Source organism: Rattus rattus, chromosome 10, assembly GCF_011064425.1.
Source record: "Rattus rattus isolate New Zealand chromosome 10, Rrattus_CSIRO_v1, whole genome shotgun sequence".
Taxonomy (NCBI): domain Eukaryota; kingdom Metazoa; phylum Chordata; class Mammalia; order Rodentia; family Muridae; genus Rattus; species Rattus rattus.
Window position 1 is genome coordinate 9074659 of NC_046163.1, and position 22222 is coordinate 9096880.

A 22222-nucleotide genomic window follows, 5' to 3' on the forward strand; every position below is an offset into this window, starting at 1 on the left:
ATTGTTGAGAAGTCATGGCAGGGGCTTCACACAGCTAGTGACATCACAACTACAGTCACGAGCAGAGCGAAACGAATGAGTCACAGGTGCACCTGCTTGCTTATGTGCTCAGAACTCCCTGTCCAGGGAAAAGTGTCCCCCACAGGAGTCTGGGCTTCCTAGGTCAATTAACTTAATTGAGACAATTGGCCCACAGGGCAACCCAGGGTAGATAACACATCATCAATACTCTTCCCAGGTGAGTCTATGTCAGGTAGAGTTGCCCATTAAAGCTTACTATCATACCTCATGGATGCCTGCACTTCCCAGGAACTGATCCCATGGATGAGATCTGGAAAAAGACTCACAAGAGTGTCTTTTTCTTCACACTTAAACTCTCCTATTCGATTTCACTAAAACCCCCTTCACAGATGCAGAAGCTGAATTTTTTCAGCATCTTGATGCATATGGAGAGGTCAAAAGTACCCTTTACTGGACACGATTGCCTGTCTGTGCAGCAGACCATGTCAGGTTTATCATGCCCGTGCAGTCTTGAAATCTTTCATCTCAGCCCACCAAGGAGGAGTCTATCCCTGCCAGTCAAACCCCATGTTCCAACAAAGGAAAAGGTTACCTGTTTTTCCAGATTTCAGAATGGACAAGAAGAGGAATGAAGGATCAGATGTCAACAAAGACTAAAGAAGGGGGAACAAGAAGAAGACGGATCTAGTCACAGACCAGAATGGTGCCAAGAAGACCAGAACATGAGACCCAAGAGAGCTAAGCTGAGTAAATCCAGCCCCCAGAGTGCTGCTGGGAGCTGGTGCTCCCTAGAAGACAGTTTTGTTGTTGTTTTGTTTTGTTTTGTTGTTTTTCTAATTCTCCTTGTCATAATTTCCTTAGGAAATCCAGGAAAGCGTGGCATGCATACATGCATGTATATGTGCATGCATGTGAGTAATGAATATAGCTTTGTTAATGATTTAGAAAAATAGAAACTAGAAGTAAAAGAAGGAGATTAGGATTCTGGAGAGATGATTCTGTTGCTGCTCTTCCAAAGAACCCAAGGTCAATTCTTAGCATCCACATCAGGAAGTCCATGATGCCTGTTGGAGGGACAGCGGTGGCTGCCTCTGCATACACAGGGTCCACACAGCCACAAAGGCAATTCCTGCAGGAGGACCTAGTTGAAGACTGCCTGAGAGACCAAGGATGAGTGATACAGACAATGCCAGCCAATCAGGATCTGTTGCTTGGAAAAGTTGCTGGCTTGGGCCAATGGGGCATGGATAGAGGATATAAAGGGCACCCTTGAGGATTATTAAAGAACCTTGCAGCAAGCATTCATATCAGCTTGCTGTGGTATTCTCACCTGCTCCAGATTCTGTGCCGTTGATTCCACACCACCTCATTTCCAGCCCCCAAAGGTCAAGTAGGGTGGGCAGCAGACGGTCCAGGGCACAGGCAGCAGATGCCCTGTAAAATTCCAGCTCCAGAGGGTCCAATGCCCTTCTCTGGCTTCCACAGATACCTGCACACATGTGGCATATATTCATACATATGCATACATATAAGGGAAAGAAACTTTAAAAATAAGCAAATTAGCTATTTGGGTCAATGTGGATAAGCAAAATAAACCAGACAGAGAAATAAAGCCCTCCCCACCCAACCATGATCTCTGCTGTGGTATGTATGTCAGGGTTCCAGCTCTGGTTCCTTGTTCCCTGCTTCCTCCCTCTCAGGGAATCCAAACACCACTGCACAGCAGGTTGGAAGGGTGAAGCAGAGTCTAGTACGGGGAGGATTCTACAAGATCCCAGCCAAGCTGGTAGTGAATGCCAGAGGAAGAGGGGAGGGGAGAGGCTCCCTCCAAGGATCTTAGTGTTACTCTTTTAGGTGAAAGCCTTCTCTGAAAGTCTTCAACGAAACAGCTCTCTTAGATGATCTTAGCTTGTGTGCACACCTTTATTTGAAATGGGCCTTTGTGCATACACTGTATTCGTGGTGAACCAGGGCTAAATATGGACCTTGAAGAGTGGGAAATTTGGGGGTAAATGAAAATCATTGGTTTGAGTTTAAAGCGCTGAGAATGCCTGATGTGTATGGAGAGCCATTCCAGGAATCACAGGTACTTGCTGGGTGAGTTCTTAAGATAGTGGAGGTTGAACTTGTAGTCTTCCAAGGACTACTTGAACTTCCCCAGGTAGAGTTTGGGGTTGAGACTCTCCAGACAAGGTCAGAGAAGCTGAAGCCCTGCTGGTAAAGGGAGTCCTCCATTTAGCACTGAGCTCAGAGGTCCAGGTCATGGTTGATGGTGGTGACAAGGGCTATAATGTGGGAGAAAATGGGACAATGTCACTCAAGAGGTTCAAAAGTAAAGTTATATAGGCTAAACAAGTTTGGGAGGACCAACATACAGTATAAAGAACTATAACTAATACTATTTGTAAACTCCACATTTTAAAGTTCGACAGCAGTAACTATGAAATGAGATGCATACATGTGAACTAATTTAACTGTAGTAAGCAATTGCCAGTTGGTACCAAGATACCATGTGTATCTTCTAGACAAACATGACTATCACACTCATGAACCCACAGCAGTGATGGCTACCTCTAGGTTATCTGAACAAAATCAACCTATCAACATTCCACTATGGACGAGAGAGGGGCTCATGAGCCTCCACTCCTTCTCAGGGACTAAGGGACTTAGGGGTTGCTGGTAAAGAAAGAGGTATTTTCTCCAGTGGTGAATCCACTGGTAAACTTCCCATACTCCAATAAATTCACCTCCCACCCATGCTCTTGCAAACAAACCCAACTAAGCCCCATGGGTCATATAATAAAGTGGTGGTGGTGGTGGTAGTGGTGGTGGTGGTGGTGATGGTGGTAGTGGTGGTAATGGTGGTGGTGGTGGTGGTGGTGGTGGTGGTGGGTGGTGGTGGTAATGGTGGTGGTGGTGGTGGTGGTGGTGGTGGTGGTGGTGGTGGTGGTGGTGGTGGTAATGGTGGTGGTGGTGGTGGTGGTGGTGGTGGTGGTGGTGGTGGTGGTGGTGGTGGTGGTGGTGGTGATATATAAAAGTAACCAAAGCTTTGCTGGGAATAAGAAGGTTTTCACTGAAAGAGGGAATAAGGCTGAGAGAGGGGAATGAGGAAGTGAAATGACCAAAATCCATTACATAAAGGTGATCTGTTTTCAAACAATAAAAAGCAAATACCATGCTGTATACCTGAGATTATGTAATTCTAAATTAAACTGATAATACACTTAGATAATATGTGTTCATTGGGGAATGTGTAACAAAATATGTACTGAAGGGAAATGGACATTTCAGTCTAAAGTGCCAAGAGCCCTGAGAAACAGGTCGAAGAAAGGACTCAGGACCCTGGAAGCCTACAGAGAAAGGCTCCAAGGTCTGAACTTTCAGCACACAAGCTTCCCAGTTGCCTAGCAACCCCCTGTCTTTCACCAGTCACAGTAGCCTTTCAGATGTCTACACTTAGTAATTTGTTGTAAGTAACAAAATTATGGCCAAAACACCAAGGAGTAACTTTGGCTTTCAGAGGTGACATGCTCACCACCGGAGGCATTTGTCACCAAAGGATTATTAAGGTAGGGTACTCAGCTGCCCTGGAGGAAAGATGCTGAAGAGACATATGGGACAGCCTCAATCAATGCCAGCAGAATACACTTCCAAGGCAGCAAATGTTTATATATGAGAAGTTATCGAAAAGAAAGCATCAGGCTCTCAATACATTTTTAATTATTTTTTTGTATTCTTAAAATACACTGAGTGACCTTGTTTGTGCATATATAGGTTCTCGGGGACAATGTGAAGAACCTCTCTTCTATACCTGAGTAGTAGAAATTCTAGGCTCCTTAGATATAGGTGACAGAGGCACACGTCACTGAGAACAGCATTGTCTGCTTCCATTCAGAGCTCTGATAGCAGGCCTGCTAGTGTGCGAGAGCTTGGTCTCCAGTGTGGAGATGTATGGGGTGATAGACTTTGAATCTATAAGCCTTGTGGGAAACAATCAGGTCACCTACTTATAGGAGGAATTAGCATAGTTCTTGAGTCTCCAGGTACCGTCCCACAAAAACTGTTTGCTATGAGAAAAACAGGAGCGAAGAAAGGCCTCTTAATCTATGGCATCCTCTCTGGCCATGAGATCTCTGCTCTCCCCATAGTCATTTTTGAAAGAGGGCACCTTAGTTGAGAAACTGCAACCACAGATTGGCTGATGGGTGAGCCTGTGAGAACACTCTCTTGATTGATGATTGATGAGGGAGGGCGCAGCTAACTGTAGGTGAGGCAATCCCTGGGCTGGTGATCCTGGGAGCTATAAGAAAGCAGACTGAAGGGTTGGGGATTTAGCTCAGTGGTAGAGCGCTTGCCTAGCAAGTGCAAGGCCCTGGGTTCGGTCCCCAGCTCCGGGAAAAAAAAAAAGAAAGAAAGAAAGCAGACTGAAAAGGCCATGAGGAGCAAGCCAGTAAACAGCATTCCTTTGTAGCCTTGGCATCGTCACCCGCCTCCAGGTTACCATCTTGAGTTCGTCTCCTGAGCTCCTTAGATGATGACTACAAACTGTAAGACGAAATAAACTCTTTCCTCTTCGTGTTGCTCGAAGTCGTGGTGTTTTATCAAAGCAATATATCTGTAAGACAGGTACCTAGCGTGATGTCAGTGAACAAGCTGTGATGTAGGCAGGGATATTCTTGCCAAGGCCAAACCTATGGTGCCCCCAATCTAAGGCCATCAGTTTTCGTTTTGATTTAAATATTGTATGTATTCTGCAGGCTTCTGTGGGAAATGCTTGACAGCTGGCTGCTGGTGCTATTTTCAAATTTTCTGGGAACTTCTGGAAATTAAAGGCTACTGGATGTATGTCTTTGGGAATTTTGCCTGATCTCTGAGTCTCTCCGTCTCAGTATCACTCTCAATGTCTTCCTGCCCCTCCCACATATTAAATTTTCAAATGAAAGGTATATACCTAATATTTGCCCCTAAGATATTGGAAAACATAGGGAGCACAATCAAGTAGGGTTGAGACAGGATAGCATATGAAATCTGGGCCATCACTGAACATGAGAAAAACTTGGCTTGCAAGCAGTCTCCAAGATGGAGAACAGAATAAATAATGGTATAGGTTAGAGTCCTCTGTGGCCTGATTGAAACATCATGATTCCTGTGATGGCTTACCCTGTGAATAAATCCTTTCGTGAAGTTTTTTCATTTGGCTTGAAATGTTTCCTGGAAACATCCATGCACTGTAGCAAAGTACATTACTCAGATCTGGTCTAACTCACTGAGATGCAGCCTTCTCTTTTGATTCTTGTGAGAAAATTAATTTTGTTCTAAGTGTTTTTTAATTGCCGCAAACTTTCAGGAAACCGAGAATCATGTAAATTAGGAGACAGGTGCACTGCGGAAACTATTGGAATACACTAGGCCATCCCCCAATTATAAATCAGGAGCATCCTCGAAGGTTCTTAACAAATCTGGTACTGAGAAATTCAAGTATTTCTTCCTGAGAAAATGGAGTGAACACTGATTCCCTAAATCCAGGGGGAAGCTCTCCGTCCTATAAACACTGCTGAATTGTTTTTAGTTTTTCTGCTTTTTGTTTTCACAGTTTTCTTTAGAATACCATCCTTACAGTGGAATCCACAGACCCCATGGGATCCCTGGGCACTCTCGAGCACGCTACGAGGACAAGACCATTTCCATTGTCATCTTAACTTTTCCCGTGCATGGACACTTGACTGCTGGTCATGGATAAAACCACCTGCTGAAGAACCCGGCCTCTGAGCACACCAGTCATCCATCATCCTGGCCTGTCCCAAGAGGCCACCAGAAACAGGCTAGATGGCTACTGATATTCCCACAGAGAAGGATGGCATGGGAGAGTCACTGGAGGGATCCTTGCCTGGGATTCCAGCCACTCTCAGCCACTTGGGTACAGCTAGTGCCAGGAGGCCCTAGAATGCTCAGGCCTGAGGGAGGTTAATTGACGTGGAGCTCCATCTATGCCGCTATGCGAAAGCCAACAGCTGTGCTGTGTGGATACTGCAGTGAGGAGTCACACATGATCCTGTGAGCAGCTTAGCACCCATACTCTGTAAATGAGCCAACAGACTCATCGGGGCCATTTGAACCTTGGCGGGATCAAACTTAGATTTCCCTTGGGACCTTGTAATAAAATCTTGAAACACTACGAATTCCTTGGCCCAAAGAGGAACATCAGCAAAACACTGATAACATTTAAAGACTGTTGAATTCAGAATTCATAGGGAAATTAATCTATGAAAATTATGCCCTATTAAATTTTGGTATAAAACAAAGAATCTCCAGAAGTATTTGACTACTAAAGTAAACCTCATTTTTCAACAACCTCTCCGGAAAAGCTATCATTTCTTCCAAGTTCAGCTCTTATCTATGAACTTGCATAAGTTGAGGGCAGAAGCAAATAGCAAATTCCAAAAGACGTCTTCCAGCTTTGACATTAGTTTCCATAAATAAACAATAATGCAATCATCGTTACATTGTGTTTTATAAGTGTTGATTGTCAATCTCAATTGTCAACTTGATGAGATCTAGAATTAGCTGAGAAACAGGTCTCTGGGCAGGCAGGCCAGTGGGAAGGCCTGGTCACCGTGGACAGCAACATTCTCTAAGCTGGGATACAGGACTGGGGAAAAAGGAGGCAGTGAGTTGAACACCAGCATCCAAGGCTCTCTGCTTCTTGACAGTGGTTGCAATATGACCAGCTGCTTCAAACTATGATGTTTTGACTTCCTCAACATGGTGGGCTTTCACTCCCTTTCACTGTAAGGCAAAAGAAGTCACTTTGATGCCCTCATGGTAAGGTTATCAAGGGTGGCCAGAATGGGTTCCTTTTCCTGCTGATTTAAAGAATTTAAAAGACAGGGAAAAGCAAGATCTCCTATTCAGCCATGTCGTATTGAAAGCAGAAACTGACACATGCACATTCTGCAAAACACACAAAGGGACAGACTCTTTAGATAGGAAAGGGACGCAGAGCTGGAATCTAGGGTTGTCTAGAAAAAGATCAACTTTCATAGGTTAGGGATTTGTATAAGTTTTCTTTCTTCCCCAGAATAATTTGGTTTGGGTTTCTGTCTGCAATTGCATAATCCATACAGAGGGAGGGAACCTGATTGGTTTCTGTCCCCAAGAGCCCCACAAGGGATAGAGAAAGGTTGACAGTCCTGCCAAATGTTTTCCTCCAGTGTGGGGAGGGAGAGTCTACCAAGTTTATCTTTTCTTCAATAATTTTTTATTCACTTTACATCCTGATCAAAGCCCCTTCCCTCCTCCCATCCCAGTCCCTCCCTTACAAATCCCTCCCCCATTATGCCTCCTCCCCTTGGTAAGCAGAAAGAATCAGGAAGTCAGCCATCTTAAATGTTCAAATGAAAATCTGACTGTTCTACCCTGAGCCTCTTTTGTTCTCTGTCTATCTGTCTCCCAGGGAGCTGTCTGTCTGCATCACAGCCCCCAGCTTTCACCTTTTTGTAAAGGGATTTTTATCACAGCCACAGGAAATGAAACAGTGAGAAAAGAGAGTGAGGCATATGATTTTTCCTTCAAAACATTATTTGTGGATTTCCAGAACTCTTCCCGCGACTACACAAGTGCAAAGAGTCAGGAAGTAAAAGACAAACTGCATTCTGGAAGAGCGAACGGAAATGCTCAGAGGATCAAGACAGATGGATGGAGAGCTACAGTGCCTGATGAAGCACAATGACTACTCCTGGAAAACAAGTGGCAGATTAGTCCTGGCCACCAGAGAAATTTACAGCTCCTACACGCTCTGATCTAATGCTAGTATCTGATCTGAAGGTGATGCTTCCATGGCAGGCTACGCTGGGGGGTTGGGGGGAAGGCATTGCATTCAAAGCCCCTTATTTTTTCATTACTGTGACCAAATATATGCCAATAGACAAGTTATAAAAGCAAGGAGCTAAGTTTATCATTTTTATTTTCATTGCGCAGCCTCCAAGTAGCTCTGTCTCAAACAATAGGCCTCTTCTCTAGCACAGCCTCTAAGCGAGAGACTGCCATGTGTTGCTTGTAACTCTTTTCTCCAGACATAGCATGATGGCATCTTTGGCTTTGCCCAAGTAGCCACGGCAACTAGGTCAGAAGAATACAATGGTAGCCAGGAGGATGGCACTATTCACACCCCTGAGGGGCTAGAAGAAGGGAGGGTCAGGTTCAACAAATGGATCTCCTCCCCACGGGAGCAAGCAACCTTAGGAAATTCTAGAATAAATATGAAATGGAAAGTTATCTAAAGGTGGCGGTGGGGAATCAATTATGTCATCCACCATGATATGGGTAGGACTCATATCATCATACAGATGTTTGGGGGTCACCCTGCCTCCTGTACATAAGCCTTCATCTATGCTCTGTAAAACAATTTAATGAAGTCAGTGGACTCACGAATTTGATTTGCATGGAATTGCACTTTGTTTGTTCTGACGGTGGTGCCCAGTAGGTGCTCAGACTGCAAAGGCCACAGCAGTAAGTGACCACGTCCTCTGTAATGAGAAGCAGACCCATCATCTGACGGTAATGGGAGGCTGTTCAATGAAAATAAAAACTGATGGGTCAGTGGGTAGCTTCCAGTCTAGGGTTAACTCTCCACTGTTTTTCCCCCTGCAGGACTGAGAATTCCAAAGCCCAGCTTGAACAGAACACTCAATTTCTTCAGTTTATGTGGTATATAAAAACGTTCCCTAGCCATCAGTGAATTCGGAGAGAGCACCAGCTCAGAACACAATGTAAAGGTGCATGCCAACCAACAACCGTACAATCCGTTGGCAGGGAGAAGGCCATTCTCAGATAGCACACCAGGGTCTTTTCTTGGGACCTTTCCGCCTGCTCATTAATCCTGGAGACAACACAGCTGTGATTTCCAGGAAACAATAGACACCCCGAGGTGGCCAATGTTCTCAGAAAAGTCATTTGAATAGATTTCTGTTGTCGAAAATGCCAATTAGCATCAAGAACAAAAAGTTAATCAACAAATTCTAGCACTCAGAGCCTGCTCTAATTTTTGCCTAAATGTTGAGTTACTGCTGTTAATTCTGAAAAGGAAAGAGCAAGTTATCATCTGTTTCCATTTCTCAGAGAGAGAGAGAGAGAGAGAGAGAGAGAGAGAGAGAGACAGAGAGAGAGACAGAGACACAGAGACAGAGAGAGAGACAGAGAGACAGAGAGAGAGGAAGAGGAGGGGGAGGAACTGAGAGAGAGAGAGAGAGAGAGAGAGAGAGAGAGAGAGAGAGTAAATTAGTTTAATCCTTAAATAAATGTGAAAAAAGTTCATTTATAACCAAGAAACTTTTTAGCTTGGTAGATATTATCATTGTGACTGTAAATGAATCAGTGGTGTATCCGAAAGATCCAATTAATTGCTGGTCAGTAGAAGTCCTTATTAATTAGAAATCATATCTGAGGAGATTCCAGTTTCTAGCCAGAGGTTTATAATTTCCAGGAGACTTTTCTGCATTACATTGCTGGGGGGAAGCTGGGTTTAGCTCGCACCCCCACCGTGCTATCCGATTATATCACATGCCCTGGCAGCACTCTCTGGATTCCACATTGGTTTTAGTACTCCTGCCTGCCTTCCTCAAAGTAGAGACCATGACATAGCTGTCCAAGATGCCTGCCTGTCTATCCCTAGTCAGCTGAACTCGAATAACCAGAAAACACCTCTTCTTGAAGTCTGACCCTTAGCAAATGAAAAATTAAAAAAATGAATAAATAAACAGACTAAGCCCATCATTTACGATAGGCTAAATATCTAGCCACTAGGAAAGTAGGGAAGAGACTGCCGGATAAGGAAACCCTTGGACCGGGTATGTTGGGAAAGAGAAAGCTTAGCTATGCACATCCCTTTGACTTTTGCAGTCTCCCCCCTGCTAACAGCAGTCATGGAAGTAGGGATCATGCAAATCAGGGCAGCCCTAGTCAAAGTCACCCAGCACGGGCTGCATCTAGTGTCCTGTCACAACATTCCCTGTAATGGGGTGTCTAGGACCATGCTAGTGAAAGATCCCTGAAGGAAGACACTGGTCCCTTATTGCCTTTCATCCATGGTACCCAGATCCTTACCATAAATTACTTTTCTGATGAGTTAGAAAGAACTATTTGATATTTGCCACCAGAAATACACTGAAAAACAAGACATAAGCCACCACAGTAATTAAAAAGTATGTCCCCCCCAAAGGAATAAAAGACCAAGTGAGAACAAGTCTCCAAAACTCTACATCTCCTAGAGAAAAGATTCAAAGCCCTTAGTATGCTAGGAGCCCAGCATAGCATAGCCCATGCTTGTAGGAATAGACTCCAACAGAAGGCATAACCAGGAAACCCCAGAGTCCAGACTTCAAGAATCAGAAAGAATGTGAGTTGGATTAAAGGAAGAAAAGGATTTGGTGCGACAAAATGTGAAGATGACCTACCAAATCATATACTTAGGAGAGCTGTCAATTATAGCCTGCTGTGTACATTACGAGGCTAGCTAGACACAGAAAAGCACCCTTCATACTGACACTCCATCACCATGACCCTAACAATACATGTGTCTGTTGCCCACCCAGTTAGCTCAAATGCTGAGCATTGGTTTTTACTTGCAAAAGTTCTGAGTTATGTTTGGTTTATATAAAATATCGGATTTACAGAGAACCAACAAAAATAAAACAACAACAACAAAAAACATTTTTTTAATTTAAAAAAAAAAAACAAACCGGGGGCAACTTGCATAGGAGCAAGCCAGCATTTCTCATACTGTTATAAAGTCGGGTGATTGCAAATGTTTCAACCAATTCTCATTCTAGGAATAGGAATATAATAAGTTGTTAAATGTATTTTTAACTATTTGAAATCTAAAACAAAGCTTGAACTACTAGCCTTTATTCAATCCACGTAAAATAACTAGGTTTACAGACTACAGTTTTGCTCTGAGGGAAGACATCTTGGGAAGGGTGTGCGAGCAAGGCTCAACAGGCGCTGCCACAGTTCCCAGAGTCCTACAGGCCTGGCTTTCTTTGGGTGCGCGCGCATATTTACATGCGACCGTTGGTGCGCTCACCTGGGACCTGTTATCTGAAAGAGCTAAAAGCTTTACAGCTTTGACCCTGGTCCCTCTTACATTTATGCTCCCAGCCCAGGAGCTCAGGAGGCTGGCAGAAGAAGGCAGCCCAAACCCTGGCAAGCTACTCCACAACCAGCTCTCCACACGACTCCACTTCCACAAATCCGGAACTCCTACTTCCTCAAAGGTCTCAGCTCAGATCCTGGTACGAGATGGCCCCTTCCTCTATATTTAATCAGTTCTGGTATCCTTCACAGCTGCTCCTCCCGTGCTTCCACCGGGAGGGGTTCTTCACAAGCCTTTCCCCACAGACTCCTATCCAGGACTGAACCAGGACTGATCCAAAGTTGACCAAAGCTATCCCGGGGGCTTGAATCCAGGACCCATGTTCAAACCAAACAGAACAGACTTATCCTCAGGTGTGTCGCTATATATTGTAAGATGGAGTGGAAAGGAGAGGGGGAAAGCCCCGTTGAATTCTGATTATCTGGCCTTCAGAAAAGCCCTTTTAAGCTCACTCCCCGACCAGGAAGCCAAGCAGCGGGTAACCAGAGAAACACCTGGCCTGCCGGTCTGTCCATTTCTGTTGTGTGCAGACATGAGACCAAGTCCTCGCCAGTGCTCCCATAAGCTGCCAGGAAGGCTATTAGCAGCTGCCAAGATCCTCAGGATCTGAAATGAGAGGAGTTGAGATGGACACGTCCCAACCCCGGCAGGCCTGCCAAGGAGAAGAGTAGAAGGTTGAAAGAGTGTTCGGATTCTTATCTGCTTTTTCCTGGCCCCCTTTTTGAATGTGTATCTGAAGCCTTCTGTGGTTCTGCCTTGTCAAAAATGCCTCCTATGAGGTGGAGCGGAATCAGAAGAAATACTACTACTCCAGAACCGAAGGAAAGAAAAGAATGCTTCCAAGCGAGCGACTGGACATGGCGAGCACCACGCAGTCCCGCTCGGTTGCACTTGTTCCATTAGAGTTCCGTTGCTCTTTTTCCCAACTTCCGACCTTCCTTCTTGTCCTTTAGGCAAAAGGAAACAGCAACTCTTACCCAGAGGCGAAGACAGAACTTCCCAGAAAGTCACATGTGGCCCACAACAGACCCACAGATGAGAACAGATTGTCAGGAGCCCTGCAGAGGACAGAGCTGGGGGTCAGCCCACTCCTATGCTCTAACTGCCTGTGTTGAAGGCTCTACTCACTAACCTGCGGATCAGCAATTCTGAGTTTGTAGGGACCTGAAGGCCCTGGGTGGCCTCACCCGTCAGCTTAACAATGTTTTGGTTCTAGGAGCTTGCCAAATCTTGATTCTTCACTCACTTTCAAGGAGACCAGCTTCTGTGGCTTAGCACTGCTTCGCTGGTAGTCCCGGCCCCTGCAGCCTACTGCTGCCCACAGAGATACCCAGGCCCTCCCTTACCTCAGGCCAGCTGGCTAACAGACTCTTCCTTTTCCAGGTGCCAGGCCTTCAGCATTGTCCTCTGGTCTGGTAGAGAGTTCTTCCTCCTACAGGGAAGGCAGATGGCCCGACAGGGATCAGACACTGTGACTCCCCCAGACTCTTTTCGGCCTGGCCCAAGCTCGCCGGTGCCTTCTCTCGGGAGAGTTTGACATAGCAGTTTTCAGTGCTTTTACCCACTCCTTGAGCTCCACCTTCTCATACTTGACGTTCCAGGAAGTGGTCCTGGAGCCAAACTAGAGGGTCACCGGTCTCAGTGGAGACCTGCTGTGGTTCCACATCCTTCCCAGCCCTTGTCAGATGGCTTCTGTAGCTTCTCCATGCCAATTGCAGTCTGGTGGGTGGCGGTCCTCAGGCACAGTTTGTCAGACTCCTAGGGCAAGGGCATCGTTCCCTGTCTGTGTTGGGCAAAGCTATCAAGTGAACAAGACACCGGCAATAATGCGGGTGCTGCTTTTCAACACTAGCTATAGGACCCTTTTAAAATGCCACTTGCAGGCAAGAGAGGATCATTCTCATAAGGGGAACACTGGAGACAGAGGGCACTGAAAGCATGGGGAGCCCTTTGCTCTCAGCCTCGGCAATGTCTTCACTGTTTTCAGTGGGTAGATGTGAGAAGAGAAACCACAGGGTAGGGAGCAGAGCATCCCAGTGCCCAAAAGGACGTGAGGGAGACAGGGACAAAGCATCAAGCAGCAGAAGTACGCTTAGGTTTGTTTCACAAATTCTCAGAAATTCTCCCCTAAAGCCAACCTCAAACTCATTGAACGATTTTCTTTAATGAAACTCAAAGCCAGGGTGGGGTTGGGTTGGGTCAGTCATAAACTTTTATCTGCTCTGCTGTTCATTTGATCTGAACACGAATCTCTGATTAATGGGATGAGGCCACAGCCCGGCCTGTTTGGCCAAATCTAAGTTTGAGTGCTAGCTCCTTTCTCTTACCAAGGAATTCAGCGTTAGCTTGTTCTAGCATTCCCTACATGCCTGCCCTCTCCTAGTGCTATAGTTCCATGATGTCTGAGCTGAGCCTCCAAAGCTGTGACAGTTGGGACACTGTTGACTGCTTTTCAGAGACAGGGAGACTGGGCTATAGATGGAATTGCAGTCCATGGTAATCCAGCCTGGCACCAAGTACAGCAGGTATCATGGCTGCTACCCAAGTAAGCCTGGCTCTGCTCCTCAGACCAGAGCATGCCGGTGCTCTCTGAATCTCTTCTTGTGAGAGAAAGCCAAATGTCCCTGCAGACAATAGCCTCTACCCAAGACAGTATATGGCTTCTAGACTAGAGCATTTAGTTGGTAGGTGAGATCCTCCAAAGCTTTCTTTCCAGTGCGCACAACAGCTCTGTAGAATGAGTTTGCTGAAGAGAAGGTTCATCAGGGTGGGAGGAATGCGAATCAGCTTGGTGGGGGTACTCCCAGGAGACTAAAGCACGCAGGAGTTTCTGGGTTCAATCCTCAGCATCGCTTAAACCGGACATAAAGCTGCACTCCTATACTCCTGGCACTCAGGAGGTCAGGGCAGGAGGATCAGAAGTTTAAGGTCATCTTCTGCTACATAGAAAGTTTGGTGCCAGCCTGGAACACAGGAGAGGGTGTCTTAAAAGTAAATAAAACAATAAATGTAATAGTTCTGGAGTGAGGACAGATTTTTTTTCTAAATTTCTCTTGCATATGGGTATGCTCGTGTACATATGAATATGCATGTTTATGAAGGCACAGAGTTGGCAATACATGTGAGTGAGCATGTGTGAATGCATGTAAAGAGAAGAGGACAGCCATGGGTGTTTTTATCTCAGGCCCCTTCTATCACTTCTTTGAAACAAGTTCTCTCTTGGCCTGAACCTTCATCAGTGAGCCTAGGCCAGCTGGGCTGGAAGCTTCCAGAAGCTCACCCATGTCAACCTCTCCCCCCTTACCCCCGCCTACCATCACTGGAACCTCAGGGAACAGCCACCACGCTCAACTTTTTTTTAAAAAAAAAAAAAAAAAACATGGATCCTGAGAATTGGGTCTTTTTTTGCAATGGTGAGTACTCTACCGACCAAACTATTTCCCCAACCTCCTCTAAGGGGTTTATTTTAAAGTCTTTAAGATTTTATTTCCAATTATGTGTATGTGTGTGGGTCTGTGCAGGTCCCAAAAAGGCCAGAAGTGAGCATCAGGTCCCCTGAAGCTGGAGTCATACCTGACATGGGTGCTTGAATCCAAACTCATTTCCTGGACAGGAGCAGTATATACTCTTAAAGGCTGAGGCACCTCTCCACACACACCCACTAATGCATTTTTAAGCAGAGCCTCTGAGAGATCACCTCCCACTTCTACATAGTCCTCAATTCTGATGCCTCCCATGATGCAAACAAGCACGTTCACCCCACCTGTGTTCATCTTCGAGGCGATCACATGGACCCAGGCTTATTAACCTCTCTCCTACTCCGGGGGACACGGAGGAAACATTCTGAATGTTTGCCTCAGTTTTATGTGACTGGTGATATTAAGCTGAGGACTCCATACCCCGTGGTACAGTTATGAGCGACAACTTAAGAAAAAAGAGCATGAAAATGTCCACTGAATCTGCCAATTAGTAACTTCAGTAAGCAAGGGTCTTTGGGTGCGAACTGATAGGCAGGCAGTGCCCTGTACAGGCAGGTTCCCTGGCCAAGTGTGTGGCCTTGTTGGTTCATGGAGGACCTGTTCTTTGGCACTTGACCCCGACTGAGGTTATGATATGCTGATATATGAGGTGCTGATTAAGTTCATTAATGAATGGCTCAGCAAACAAACATTTTGCCAAAACTTATTTCTATAAAGTGGACTAGGCTATTGCAATGAGTCTTTAATTCCAGACATCTCCCAAAACCTGGTATATGAATACACTCACATGCATGGACACACATGCGTACGTCCTGAAGGAACTTCACATCCTGAAAGAAATAATGTCTAAGGCTCAAAGTAAGAGATTAAGATTATAGCAGCAGGTATAGCAAATACTGAGAAACGAAGCCTTGAACTGAGGCTTAGGTGGGTAGACCTGAGCCCACAGCACTGACACACTGATCACCATGCTGGTTGTGAGAGAGGTTTAGAGTCACTTCTATTTTGTCACTAGGCATCCTGTTTTCATTCTCATACTCAGACGGCAACCAGATCAGAGGCAGGTTCAAATTGAAAGCTTAAGTATAGAACTCACATGACAGAAGTCAGTCTTTGAATTGAGATTGAATCCTTGGTAACTACTGTTTTTCTTCATTTTTTCACTGTCCTGTTGAATTAACATTACATGAAAAACATACAGATTTATAGAGTGCACTGCGATATTTCACTATGTGTATATATACATACCCATCACCTAAAGGAACCAACGTTCTATCTTCTTGGTGCTTTATGTTTGAAACTTTAAGCTGTCCCTTCTTAGACTATTATAAGGTAGAGTGCTGTCACCTTTCTATGCTACTGAACTGCAGAGCCTGCTCCCGGCTTTTAACAGTTCTTGGAACGCTTTAGCCCACCTCCACCTCTCTTCTTTATGTCCCACCTGCTATCCACCCACCTGTAATCATGATGCTACTCTAGTCCAACTTTTGAAAACCTCTCCAACTTCCATACACTCCAGAGAGCTTGTGGTAGTTGTATGTCCCTGGCTTAACTCACATAACTTAGTAGCCTCGAGTTCTAATCAGTTGGCTTCAAAGATCAGTTTCATTTTCAAGTTTTCTTTTTGAGATACCATCTCACTATGTAGCCTTAACTTATTCAGAATTTGCTATGCAGACCAGGCTGCCTCCAGAGTTCTGAGATCAAAATCATGCACCACTAGTGCTGACCTTATATTCCTTTTTGAATTTTTTATTTTTTCCTTTTCATATACACATGCAGCACATTGTTATTGTGTTTAACCCTTCCCATTATCCTTTCTTATTCCCTACCCTTCCTCTCAGAACCACTTCTTTTTCCCCGTGGCCTCCCGGGGCCATGCCTGCTTTTTATGTGGGCACTGGGGATTCGAACTCAGATCCTCATGCTTGCATAACATGCCATCTTATACACCGAGCTACCTCCTCAGCCCTCTTCTTCATGTTGTCTCTTCTCTCTGCTGTTTCCACTGCCCTGAGGAATTTTCTTAGCTGCCCAACTACTTAAGTAGTGAGAGTAAAACAATAAACTATCCCTCTATTTTATAGAACAATATAATTGCATATAATTATATATATACATATTACATATGTATAATTTCTTCCTCAGTAACTGGAAACTATATAATAAAATTATATGTAACATATTATTGTATAGATATAATTTATCTTTTATGTGTTACAAAATATCTTTGTCATGTCATGTTAAGTGCCACTGGAGAGGACTCAGAATATGTCATCTCCCAGTCCCAGAAGAGTAGGACAAGAGTTAGAAACCTCTACTTTCCCCAACAGCAACTTACTTCCCAACTTGAGGCTGTGGTCTCACGGTAATCTATTTTCTTCAACTTTTTCTTAACACACACCCTTTAAAAACGAAAATGTTATGGCAATTGACATGTGATTCATTCTTGTTTTGGCCAAAGGAAGAAAGAATGAAAAGCAACCGCCGCACTTAAACGAAGGTGTTATCAGTCATTCTTGTATATTACAGCTACTCTAGGTGCCATAGGGCAGAGGCATTTATACTGAAGATAAGCTCATTGTGTTGAACAAATTAATGTGGGATTGTGAATTAAATAGCACATCTTTGGACAGCTAATTAGCTTTGTGCTGCTCAATTAAGTTCCGAAAGGACATGTTGTGTTTCTTGATGGAATACAGAATATACTTCAAGGCTATTGCTGCCCGGATAACTTCAGTTCCAAACCCAGTGGAAATAAGTAAAAAGGCAAGACTCCGTAAGCTCCAAACACTGCCAAAGAACACAGTGTTCAAACCATGCACCGCAAAACACCGTCTACAGTCATATCTTCCATGCTCCAGACAATAAATATGAAATTACATTTCACTATAGTGTTCATACTGTAAGCAAATACTTCATATGTGCATGATGTCTGTCTGCACATGTGTGCACAAGTGTGTAGAGGGCAAAAGTCATCAGGTGTCTCCCTCTACCACACTCACCTCATTTTAGATGTGTGTGTGTGTGTGTGTGTGTGTGTGTGTGTGTGTGTGTGTGTGTGTGTGTGTGTGTGTGTGTTTCATAAGCCACATGCATCCAGATGCCCAAAAACCCAGAAGAGTTGGAGTTGGAGTTACGGGCAGTGATGAGTCACCCCCTGTGTTATTGGGAACTGATCATGGGTCGTCTGCAAGAGCAGTAAACACTCCCAACGGCTAAGCCATCTCGCCAGCATCTCTTCCCCTTATTTTTTGAAACAGCATTGTTCACTGAACATGGAACTCACTGCTTTGGTAAGTCGGACTAACCAGCAAGCTCTACTTCCCTGATTCTGTGCTTCTAGAAATGGTTACTTTAAAATTGTGTAGCTTTTTTTTTCTGTAGCTGAAGACAAAAAGTATCTTTACTGCAGAGTATTTGTACTTTTATAGCAAATCCTTATCTTTAGCCAGAGTCATCAATCAGACTTAGAAGCTTAGATACGGCAATAGACCAATCAAGAGCCTGTTTCCTGATTGAAGGTCAGAAGAGATGTCTCTTTGCCCTTCCAATCATGGGCTATGATTGGTTGCTTCACCCACATAAGAGATCAGTCCTCCTTCCACAGGAAGCAAGATTGTGAAGAATAAGACATTTTTCTTGTAAAAAGTCACCAAAATACCACCGCTGCCCTCCCGTCACTTCCCTTCCGTTCATTCTACTATAATTCATGAAAATGATTTAGAACTTTGGACTTCACTGAATACTGCAAGATCCGGTCTGCAATTAGTTTTGTGTTTAAGGTTTCCTTCATCAGAATAAATCATAATTCTTTGGAAGCACAGTTAAAGCCTTGAAAAAAACGTATGAATCCACAAGCTTCCATTTTGAAAAGAATTGATTTATAAGAGAAAGCAACAACTTCAGTACAATTTCCCAGGCAGAAAACTCCGTAAGTAAGGGTGAGGAGAGGAACAGAGGAAGCTGCTGTGAAATTTGAGTTCTTAGTGCTCTACGTGAATTGCTATCCCTGTGCAGTACCAGGAATTGTTTGGGGTGCTTGTGTGCATCAGCTCATGCCTTAGAGACTAACTTTGAGTGATCTTACAGCAAAGTCTAGAAAAAGCATGAAACTCTTTTGTTTTATTATTAAATTGGGTATTTCTTATTTACATTTCAAATGTTATTCCCTTTCCCGGTTTCCAAGCCAACATCTCTCTAGCCCCTCCCCTTCCCCTTCTACATGAGTGTTCCCCTCCCCATCCTCTCCCCATTACCACCCTCCTGCCAACAATTCCATTCATTGGGGGTTCAGTCTTGGCAGGACCAAGAGCTTCCCCTTCCACTGGTGCTCTTACTAGGATATTCATTGCTACCTATGAGGTTGGAGTCCAGGGTCAGTCCATGTATAGTCTTTAGGTAGTGACTTAGTCCCTGTAAGCTCTGGTTGGTTGGCATTGTTGTTCATATGGGGTCTCGAGCTCCTTCAAGCTCTTCCAGTCCTTTCTCTGATTCCTTCAACGGGGGTCCCATTCTCAGTTCAGTGGTTTGCTGCTGGCATTCGCCTATGTATTTGCCATATTCTGGCTGTGTCTCTCAGGAGAGATCTACATCTGGTTCCTGTCAGCCTGCACTTCTTTGCTTCATCCATCTTATCTAGTTTGGTGGCTGTATATATATGGGCCACATGTGGGGCAGGCTCTGAATGGGCGTTCCTTCAGCCTCTGTTCTAAACTTTGCCTCCCTATCCACTCCTAAGGGTATTCTTGTTCCCCTTTTAAAGGAGTGAAGCATTCGCATTTTGGTCATCCTTCTTGAGTTTCATGTGTTCTGTGCATCTAGGGTAACTTGAGCATTTGGGCTAATAGCCACTTACCAATGAGTGCATACCATGTGTGTTTTCCTGTGATTGGGTTACCTCACTCAGGATGATATTTTCCAGTAGCATGAAACTCTTTACGAGATTCGTGTAACACCACTTGAAGTCAGCAAGAGGGCTCAGTGGTAAAGGCACCCAAACCTGGCAAATTAAGTTTGATACCATGGATCTACACTGTCAAAAGAGAGGACAGACTTCAAGTTGTTCTCTGACCTCTGTTTGCATGAGAGTAAACACACACACACACACACACACACACACACACACTACTAAAATAAACTTTCAAGACTTTCGGGATTGCCTTCCCTCTGTGCCCTTAGCCTTCTTTTGCAAGTGCATTGTTTGCCACTCAACAGCAAATGCCTGTGGAGTGGAGCAAAGGCCACAAAACCAGGGACTCAAAAGAAAGCTCAGTGGGTAATGTACCTGCTACACGGTATGAAGATCCGAGATGTGATCTCGAGCACCCATGTGAAAAGCCAGGAGGAGGGGCACTCAGCCATAGTCCCAGGGGAAGAGAATGACAGACGCCTGGAGCTGGACAAGCTGCCTAGCCCAAGGTGAGCCTAGCTCACTGAGAAGAGAGCCTGTTTCAAAAAATGATGAGGAAGATATTCAGTTTCAAGTCCTGACCATGCACATCACACATATTGGCCAAACGTACAGGTGAATACATAGTTCCTAAGCTTTCAAAAAGTTTCTTGGAACGTGGTCCATACTTCCCCATGTGTTCTTAGTGATTAATCATATATGGTATCAAAGGTATTTAATATTTTCAGACTTAAGTCTTTAACACTTTGGTCTATTAAGTCTCGTAATCCCTTCAAAAAACCACATGTAGCTAATGCCATAAGGACGCTGTTCAATTTTTTCAAATGGGGAGCTGGAGAGAAGACTAAGTGGGTAAGAGCATTTGGTACATAAGCAAAGAAAAGGACCTGAGCTCAAATCCCTCGCACCCATGTAAAGACCTGGGCATGACTCCCACCAGTGGGAGCACGGGAGTTCTACTGGGGTTCTTGGCCACCAACCTAGCTCTGGATACATCAATAGATCTTGTCTTGGACAATGATAGAGCAGGACACTGAAATCCTCCTCTGGCCTCCAACATTTGAGTGTAAGAATGCAGGTGGCCACTCACCAGCTATAGTACTTGGGAGAGCAGGCGCTATACCTCACTTGAGCAATGCAATAGGTCCGGTCTTGGTGGCTAGCCCTGCCCTTCACTTGAACAAAGAGGAAGAGTTGGCCTTTGTGGTGCAGGTGCAGGAGAGCTGGCAACTCAGCCTCCGTGCAGGTTTTGAGCTGGCCCAACCCAACAGGAACCCCATCTATGAACTGCTGGCATGTGTGAAGGGGTTGGTCCTGCAGATCCAAAGCTGAATTATCTCTCTCCGTGACACAGGGCAACAACAGGATGTCAGAGAGGAGTCCCAGTGAAGATCCAGTATAGAGAGTATAGCAGAAGCCACAGGCCTCATACTAGGCCAATAACTCATTGCAATGAACATATGAAACCTATTTGGACTAAAGGCTATACTGTGAGATACATTGACACAGTGCAGTTTCTGTGGCAAGGTGTTTTTGTTGGTGGTGTTTTGTTACTTTTAATTTTGTTTTCTTTTTAGGGGAGGTTCCAAGGGCAGATATGAAGGAATAGGGAGATGAGTGGGACTAAGGTACAGGATGTGAAATTCACAAAGAATCAATCAAAAGTTAATAATGTAGCAAGAATACAGGTGACTATACCATACTTACACAGAGGAATTAAAGAGACAAAAATCTATCTACTAGAATATTGTTATGGTTAGTGTTAATTGCCAACTTGACAGGTTCCAGAATCACTTAGGAGATTGACTTCTGGGTATGCCCATAGAGAATTAGCTTGATTAAATGAACCGATGCGGGAGGATCCATTTGAACTGTGAGCAGGTTCATTCTACAGGGTGAGTCCTGAACTGAAAGAAAAGGAGAGAGCTGAGCCCCAGCATTTGCTGTCTTCTGCTTTCTGATGACAGACGCAATGTGGTCAGGCATTTCAACCTCCTGCCACTGTGACTTCTCCATCATGATGGGCTGTTAGAGAGAGTAACTTTCCTTAAGTTACTCTTGTCAGCTTATTTTAGCACAGAAGCTAATTAAGACAGACTCCTCAAAACCCGGACTTACTCTTATCATCAGAAATGGATCACCAGGTTGCTATTCACATCTGCTTCTGGGGTGAGTCTGTGTGTTTTGTCCAGGTGATGCCTACCGTAACAAACGTACCCACACTGGGTAGGGTATGGCTATATTTCTTGCAAGACATGAGGCTCGCTCTACATAATCACACTGGTCACAAGTACCACATGTGAGACAAATGGGAAAAGGCAGCTTGCAGCCATAAATAGGATATCAATTTAATTCTGTCTTCCCCCAAGACTCAGAAATGATGAAGGAAGGACAGGAAGATTTTAGAAGTCAGCTGTTGGGGAGGACCTGAGCCAAACAACATCTCTTAGGCATGACAGAACTGTTACAACCATGAACTTACAGTGGTTATGGTTGCTTGCACAAGACCAGAACAAGACCAAGCCAGTCAACATTTTAGTTTGGATGGGGAGAGCCTCAAGAATCCCACCCTTAGCTGAGATGCTATTGGCTGTTGATGACTTCTGTGAGAGCAGAGTCAGTTTTCCTAAATTATGTGGCCACTAGTGAGTTGGGCATGCT